Consider the following 7,500-nt stretch of genomic DNA (forward strand, 5'->3'; position numbering starts at 1 on the left):
AAATGTGTCTTTAACATTTAACCCTCTGAATCAGAGAGGTGCGGGACACTGCCTTAATCGACATCCGTACCTCTCCGTCCTACATCGCATCTGACAAATATCTTATCTTATCAGCAATGTTTCCCTGGCAGTTATCTATTTCTCATCGTTGGCATCATCAGAGAAAATCTGATGTAGGGCCCTATAAAATTCACGTTGCTGAGAACGCGGACGGAATTAAGAAACCCAGACATTAAAATGGAATTCAACAATAAAAAAAAATGTTTTGAATTTAGTAGGAAATGAACTAAATGTATTGAATTAATTAGAAAATGCATAAATATATCCAAGATTATCACAAGACATGAACAAAATGCATCAGCTATTCGTCTTTTCCTTCAACTTTCTGAAGACGCAACATCACAGGAATATCCGTCTGTGTGTTTGTCTACCTCTTTGTGTAGCTGTTAGCCATGATGCTAAAGGTAATGAAATCAGTCAATGAAATGTTAACTACAAAATAGCCTTTGCCTACCTGGCGGAAAGATATCATGATTTTTTTTGTTGCATCAATCCGGTGGCCATTTTGTTTTGCAAACTTTGCAATCACATGGAAGCTACAGAAACATTGTTAACCAGACAATGGTCTCTGGCTGGTGTGCAGTTGAATACACCCAAAAATAAATAAATAAATGATTTTTCCCAAACCTCAAGGGTTCTCCTGATGTGATTTTTAAAGCGAAAACCTGGAAAAACTAAACGGAGAAAACAGAATTTGGGGAGAGAATTATTTTTTATTTTTTTATACTGCCCTAATATTGTTCTTGGTCTTTTGTGTCTACGTCATGTTCTGCCAACTATTTAGCTGTGTATATTGTAAACCCTGGGGTTATTCCCTAGGAACCAAACAGAGGAAAACAGACTGAAACGGAGAAGGACCTACCTGAACTTTTCAAATAAGACACGCTGGTTTTCATTGCAACACGTTTTGCACTAATGAATACACCCCTAGTCTGTTTTACTGCTCCTAACTGTCCCCTGTGCGCCTAAATGTCCCCTGTGCGCCTAAATGTCCCCTGTGCGCCTAACTGTCCCCTGTGCGCCTAACTGTCCCCTGTGCGCCTAACTGTCCCCTGTGCGCCTAACTGTCCCCTGTGCGCCTAACTGTCCCCTGTGCGCCTAACTGTCCCCTGTGCGCCTAACTGTCCCCTGTGCGCCTAACTGTCTCTTCTCCCTCCCTGGATCAGCCGCGACAAGCTGTGGATCTGTATGGAGTACTGTGGGGGAGGATCTCTACAGGACATATATCATGGTGTGTTACTGTCTCCTCTCTCTCTGTCTCCTCTGTCTCCTCTCTCTCTCTGTCTCCTCTGTCTCCTCTCTCTCTGTCTCCTCTGTCTCCTCTCTCTCTCTCTCTCTCTCTCTCTCTCTCTCTCTCTCTCTCTCTCTCTCTCTCTCTCTCTCTCTCTCTCTCTCTCTCTCTCTCTCTCTCTGTCTCCTCTCTCTCTCTGTCTCCTCTGTCTCCTCTGTCTCTCTCTCTCTCTGTCTCTCTGTCTCCTCTGTCTCCTCTCTCCTCTCTCTCTCTCTCTCCTCTCTCTCTCTGTCTCTCTCTCTGTCTCTCTGTCTCCTCTGTCTCTCTCTCTCTCTCTGTCTCCTCTGTCTCCTCTCTCTCTCTCTGTCTCCTCTCTCTCTCTGTCTCTCTCTCCTCTCTCTCTGTCTCCTCTGTCTCCTCTCTGTCTCCTCTGCCTCTCTCTCTCTCTGTCTCCTCTCTCTCTGTCTCCTCTCTCTCTGTCTCCTCTGTCTCCTCTGTCTCCTCTCTCTCTCTCTCTCTCTCTCTCTCTCTCTCTCTCTCTCTCTCTCTCTCTCTCTCTCTCTCTCTCTCTCTCTCTCTCTCTCTCTCTCTCTCTCTCTCTCTCTCTCTCTGTCTCCTCTCTCTGTCTCCTCTCTCTCTCTGTCTCCTCTCTCTCTGTCTCCGTCTCTTCTCTCTCGCATATCATCACAGTTATACCGTCAAATTATCGGCTGATTTATTACTTATAAATTATGTTTTATTTATTTCTTATTTAAATGTTTCATCTCTCCCCGTATGGTATGATCACACTGTTTGTTATGGGTAGCCTAGTGGTTAGAGTGTAGAGGCGGCAGGGTAGCCTAGTGGTTAGAGTGTAGAGGCGGCAGGGCAGCCTAGTGGTTAGAGTGTAGAGGCGGCAGGGTAGCCTAGTGGTTAGAGTGTAGAGGCGGCAGGGTAGCCTAGTGGTTAGAGTGTAGAGGTGGCAGGGTAGCCTAGTGGTTAGAGTGTAGAGGTGGCAGGGTAGCCTAGTGGTTAGAGTGTAGAGGCGGCAGGGTAGCCTAGTGGTTAGAGTGTAGAGGAGGCAGGGTAGCCTAGTGGTTAGAGTGTAGAGGAGGCAGGGTAGCCTAGTGGTTAGAGTGTAGAGGAGGCAGGATAGCCTAGTGGTTAGAGTGTAGAGGAGGCAGGGTAGCCTAGTGGTTAGAGTGTAGAGGTGGCAGGGTAGCCTAGTGGTTAGAGTGTAGAGGTGGCAGGGTAGCCTAGTGGTTAGAGTGTAGAGGTGGCAGGGTAGCCTAGTGGTTAGAGTGTAGAGGTGGCAGGGTAGCCTAGTGGTTAGAGTGTAGAGGTGGCAGGTAGCCTAGTGGTTAGAGTGTAGAGGAGGCAGGGTAGCCTAGTGGTTAGAGTGTAGAGGAGGCAGGGTAGCCTAGTGGTTAGAGTGGAGTGGCGGCAGGGTAGCCTAGTGGTTAGACTGTAGAGGTGGCAGGTAGCCTAGTGGTTAGAGTGTAGAGGAGGCAGGGTAGCCTAGTGGTTAGAGTGTAGAGGTGGCAGGGTAGCCTAGTGGTTAGAGTGTAGAGGTGGCAGGGTAGCCTAGTGGTTAGAGTGTAGAGGTGGCAGGGTAGCCTAGTGGTTAGAGTGTAGAGGTGGCAGGGTAGCCTAGTGGTTAGAGTGTAGAGGTGGCAGGGTAGCCTAGTGGTTAGAGTGTAGAGGTGGCAGGGTAGCCTAGTGGTTAGAGTGTAGAGGTGGCAGGGTAGCCTAGTGGTTAGAGTGTAGAGGTGGCAGGGTAGCCTAGTGGTTAGAGTGTAGAGGTGGCAGGGTAGCCTAGTGGTTAGAGTGTAGAGGTGGCAGGGTAGCCTAGTGGTTAGAGCGTAGAGGTGGCAGGGTAGCCTCGTGGTTAGAGCGTAGAGGCGGCAGGGTAGCCTCGTGGTTAGAGCGTAGAGGCGGCAGGGTAGCCTCGTGGTTAGAGCGTAGAGGCGGCAGGGTAGCCTCGTGGTTAGAGCGTAGAGGCGGCAGGGTAGCCTCGTGGTTAGAGCGTAGAGGCGGCAGGGTAGCCTCGTGGTTAGAGCGTAGAGGCGGCAGGGTAGCCTCGTGGTTAGAGCGTAGAGGCGGCAGGGTAGCCTCGTGGTTAGAGCGTAGAGGCGGCAGGGTAGCCTCGTGGTTAGAGCGTAGAGGCGGCAGGGTAGCCTCGTGGTTAGAGCGTAGAGGCGGCAGGGTAGCCTCGTGGTTAGAGCGTAGAGGCGGCAGGGTAGCCTCGTGGTTAGAGCGTAGAGGCGGCAGGGTAGCCTCGTGGTTAGAGCGTAGAGGCGGCAGGGTAGCCTCGTGGTTAGAGCGTAGAGGCGGCAGGGTAGCCTCGTGGTTAGAGCGTAGAGGCGGCAGGGTAGCCTCGTGGTTAGAGCGTAGAGGCGGCAGGGTAGCCTCGTGGTTAGAGCGTAGAGGCGGCAGGGTAGCCTCGTGGTTAGAGCGTAGAGGCGGCAGGGTAGCCTCGTGGTTAGAGCGTAGAGGCGGCAGGGTAGCCTCGTGGTTAGAGCGTAGAGGCGGCAGGGTAGCCTCGTGGTTAGAGCGTAGAGGCGGCAGGGTAGCCTCGTGGTTAGAGCGTAGAGGCGGCAGGGTAGCCTCGTGGTTAGAGCGTAGAGGCGGCAGGGTAGCCTCGTGGTTAGAGCGTAGAGGCGGCAGGGTAGCCTAGTGGTTAGAGCGTAGAGGCGGCAGGGTAGCCTCGTGGTTAGAGCGTAGAGGCGGCAGGGTAGCCTCGTGGTTAGAGCGTAGAGGCGGCAGGGTAGCCTCGTGGTTAGAGCGTAGAGGCGGCAGGGTAGCCTAGTGGTTAGAGCGTAGAGGCGGCAGGGTAGCCTAGTGGTTAGAGCGTAGAGGCGGCAGGGTAGCCTAGTGGTTAGAGCGTAGAGGCGGCAGGGTAGCCTAGTGGTTAGAGTGTAGAGGAGGCAGGGTAGCCTAGTGGTTAGAGTGTAGAGGTGGCAGGGTAGCCTAGTGGTTAGAGTGTAGAGGTGGCAGGGTAGCCTAGTGGTTAGAGTGTAGAGGTGGCAGGGTAGCCTAGTGGTTAGAGGTAGAGGTGGGAGGTAGCCTCGTGGTTAGAGTGTAGAGGTGGCAGGGTAACCTAGTGGTTAGAGCGTAGAGGTGGCAGGGTAGCCTAGTGGTTAGAGCAGAGGTGGCAGGTAGCCTAGTGGTTAGAGCGTAGAGGTGGCAGGTAGCCTAGTGGTTAGAGTGTAGAGGTGGCAGGTAGCCTAGTGGTTAGAGTGTAGAGGTGGCAGGGTAGCCTAGTGGTTAGAGCGTAGGGGCGGCAGGGTAGCCTAGTGGTTAGAGCGTAGAGGTGGCAGGTAGCCTAGTGGTTAGAGCGTAGAGGTGGCAGGGTAGCCTAGTGGTTAGAGTGTAGGGGCGGCAGGGTAGCCTAGTGGTTAGAGCGTAGAGGTGGCAGGGTAGCCTAGTGGTTAGAGCGTAGAGGCGGCAGGGTAGCCTAGTGGTTAGAGCGTAGAGGCGGCAGGGTAGCCTAGTGGTTAGAGCGTAGAGGCGGGAGGGTAGCCTAGTGGTTAGAGCGTAGAGGTGGCAGGGTAGCCTAGTGGTTAGAGCGTAGAGGTGGCAGGGTAGCCTAGTGGTTAGAGCGTAGAGGTGGCAGGGTAGCCTAGTGGTTAGAGCGTAGAGGCGGCAGGGTAGCCTAGTGGTTAGAGTGTAGAGGAGGCAGGGTAGCCTAGTGGTTAGAGATTACAGATTACAGACAGCATCCTATCTGACCCTTATTATATATATATATTAAACTATACAAATGGCCTTTAGGGCAGCATAACCATCTTGTTTGTCTTTTTTTTTTATTTGTCAGTGACGGGTCCCCTATCAGAGCTGCAGATCGCCTACGTCTGCAGAGAGACCATACAGGTAATTACACTTAGGTACAGGTTTCCTCGACACAGATTCTGCCTACTCCTGGGGCAGTCTCGGAGCAGGAGTACTGATTTTAGGATCAGAGTTGTGCCTTTCACATCACAGTGAATGAGGTTACATGCATAGGCAGGCCCTGATCCTAGATCAGCAAACCTAGTCAGAGACGATTGATACGTACAACAAGATATGTAACTTTCATTATACAGAAATACAGCTGGTATGTTGCAGTTTGCATCGTATGATACATTTCTGTATTTTCAAAGTTCAATATCTTGAAAACATGATTGCTGACATGCAACAAAAAATGGGATTATGTCAACAATGGACTAATGTCCTTAAAGTTCAGAGCTGTGTTGGAGTACCCATACTAACATACTGTATACTACATACTATTAGGTCATTTTAGTATACTGTAAACGAAAAGTATCCTTTCACTAGTGCTTCCTGTCTAACCGGAAATTGATGCTGTTGCTATGCAACCTCTTGCTAGCTTGTTAGCATAGCTAACAAATTACTAGCTAGACATCTTACGACTTCATCAACAATGTATATTGAGAACGCACAACGACTATACCATTTAGCTAACTAAGAATGACATGAATGATCCAAGTCAATACACATTGGGTAGTTAAATAGTAGATAGTTAATATACTGGTAAGGTCACTGTGTTAGTAGCCAGCTAACGTTAGTTAAGTAGCCAGCTCACGTTAGTTAAGTGGCCAGCTGACGTTAGTTAAGTAGCCAGCTGACGTTAGTTAAGTAGCCAGCTGACGTTAGTTAAGTAGCCAGCTAACGTTAGTTAAGTGGCCAGCTAACGTTAGTTAAGTGGCCAGCTCACGTTAGTTAAGTGGCCAGCTAACGTTAGTTAAGTGGCCAGCTAACGCCAGCTACGTTAGTTAAGTAGCCAGCTAACGTTAGTTAAGTAGCCAGCTCAACGTTAGTTAAGTAGCCAGCTAACGTTAGTTAAGCTAGCCAGCTAACGTTAGTTAAGTAGCCAGCTAACGTTAGTTAAGTAGCCAGCTCACGTTAGTTAAGCTCACGTTAGTTAAGCTAGCCAGCTCACGTTAGTTATGTAGCTAGCTAACGCATCGGGTGCATACAAGCAACTGCTCTAATGATATGCTATGTGGTTTGTAAGGCTAGCGTAGCCTAACTTATTTGAAAAGTCGTTTACGTTATTACGTTGCTCAATATTATATATATATATTATATATTATATATTATATATATATTATATATATATTATATATATATATATTATATATTATATATATATATTATATATTATATATATATTATATATTTTATATTATATATTATATTATATATTATATTATATATTATATATTATATATTATATTATATATTATATTGTATATTATATATTATATATTATATATCATATATCATATTATATATTATATATATTGTATATTTTCTTGACATTTGTCAGCAATTAATTTTGTATCCGCTCTTTGGGAATTTTGCTCTGTCTTTGTGTTCACAGGGTTTGGGAAATCTGAAAATGTTCTGAAGCCACGCCCATTTTCTGAAGAATTGCATTTTGGGTTCCCTAAAACCACGTAAATTTGTAAGTCGTCTGGGTAAGAGTGTCTGCTAAATTACTTAAATGTAAATGTAAATAGTGTCCACTGCTTGTACACTGCTTGATAACATGGCTCTGTCTTTGTGTTCATGGCTGGCTCTCTGTCTTTGTTCACAGGGTTTGGGATAACATGGCTCTGTCTTTGTGTTCACAGGGTTTGGGATAACATGGCTCTCTCTGTCTTTGTTCACAGGGTTTGGGATAACATGGCTCTCTCTGTCTTTGTGTTCACAGGGTTTGGGATAACATGGCTCTCTCTGTCTTTGTGTTCACAGGGTTTGGGATAACATAGCTCTCTCTGTCTTTGTGTTCACAGGGTTTGGGATATCTACACTCCAAGGGGAAAATGCACCGTGACATCAAGGTATAAAACCCCTATGTGGAGGACATAATGATGTCATAATACCCAGAAAACCTAGCACTCAACCAGTGAAATAAATGGTTCCAATCGTTTTCCCCCATAAGGGACTTTAAAAACACTTTAAAAAATAAATAAATACGGGCTGTGTTTAGTGTAGGCTTACTCTGGCGTGACATTTTGACAGCTGTGGAAATCTCTCTAGGACAAGGTGACTTTTTATCAATATATTCATCTCATCATTTATTCTTAGATTTAAAAAAAAATGCTAATTAGAATCAAAGTAGACATCATGAAAAACTACAAATCCCGGCATCCATGCTCCTAAAACTACAAATCCCGGCATCCATGCTCCTACAACGTCATCTCTAGCTGACACCGTTGCTA

At 47.2% G+C, this 7,500-nt stretch overlaps 1 pseudogene; it reads left to right on the forward strand.

Annotated features, from left to right (window-relative positions):
* Positions 1–7,500, forward strand: part of LOC124046990 — a 142,414-nt pseudogene that overhangs the window by 47,865 nt on the left and 87,049 nt on the right.

This window comes from Oncorhynchus gorbuscha, linkage group LG10, assembly GCF_021184085.1.
Source record: "Oncorhynchus gorbuscha isolate QuinsamMale2020 ecotype Even-year linkage group LG10, OgorEven_v1.0, whole genome shotgun sequence".
In the NCBI taxonomy this organism is placed as follows: Eukaryota; Metazoa; Chordata; class Actinopteri; order Salmoniformes; family Salmonidae; genus Oncorhynchus; species Oncorhynchus gorbuscha.